This window comes from Alligator sinensis, unplaced genomic scaffold (genome assembly GCF_000455745.1).
Source record: "Alligator sinensis unplaced genomic scaffold, ASM45574v1 scaffold480_1, whole genome shotgun sequence".
NCBI classification, from domain to species: domain Eukaryota; kingdom Metazoa; phylum Chordata; order Crocodylia; family Alligatoridae; genus Alligator; species Alligator sinensis.
The window spans coordinates 822,197-823,119 of NW_005842462.1; positions in this window are offsets into that span (position 1 = coordinate 822,197).

Here is a 923-nt window from a genome sequence, read left to right on the forward strand (position 1 = left end):
TCAAAAAGCCCAAGCCTGAATTGATTCAATCTTTCCAGGTTAGTCTAACCTACATAGACTGAACTGATTTCCAAATGGATAGACATTCACTTTTGATTCAGAAAATGCCGGCACATGCCTTCAGTGGCTCTGGCTAGAACCTGGGGGCTAAAGCGAGCCCTCCCTTCCCTTCTACAGTCCTGAGCTGAGGGTGGTGGAGGGGCCAGGTCCCAGCAGGATGCTATGATTAGGGAGGGGTTTAAAGCACAACCCTGGCCTGCACAGTCTGCAGCCAGGGTGTGCCTGGAGGGAGAGGGGGAAGTAGCCATTGCCAGGCTTTTCCCCACTCACAGCTCAAGGGGTGGGGAGTATTGCTTGACCCCAGCCCCCACTAGCACTCTTAGGCAAAGGGGGAGGAGGGAGGAGCTGCCTATGTGGACTGCATGCATCTGTATTATCCTGCTAGCTAATACTTTGTATTTGCCTAAATCTCAGACTGACAGCACTGATACATTCCATTCATTGCAAACCAGGTCATTTCTCACATCTCTCTCTGTCCCCTGTTAAACACTGACAGATTGCAGGACAGGGAAGTTGCACTCTAAGCAGGCTCAGTAATTGATGTGTAGAAGCAATTACCAGCATTAATCACTGCACAGGAAAACTTCATTTGATATAAGGGTTTCAGGGTGTGAGATGCCTTTGTCTTTGAAGCAAGCCAACAGGGAGCTTATCAGAACACAAAGCGTATCAGCCCATCAAGAAAACAAAAGCCTCTTTTTCATTAGTCCAAGCTCTTCTCACCATAGGATACAGGCATCTAGCAAGGATTTGTAAGCCACTGGCTTCTTGCTCAGGGAAAAAAAAAAAAAAAACCTTAAACTGTTCTGTCTGCCTTTGTTCCAGTGAAATGGGAGACATACACACATAGACGCCTCTCGGCA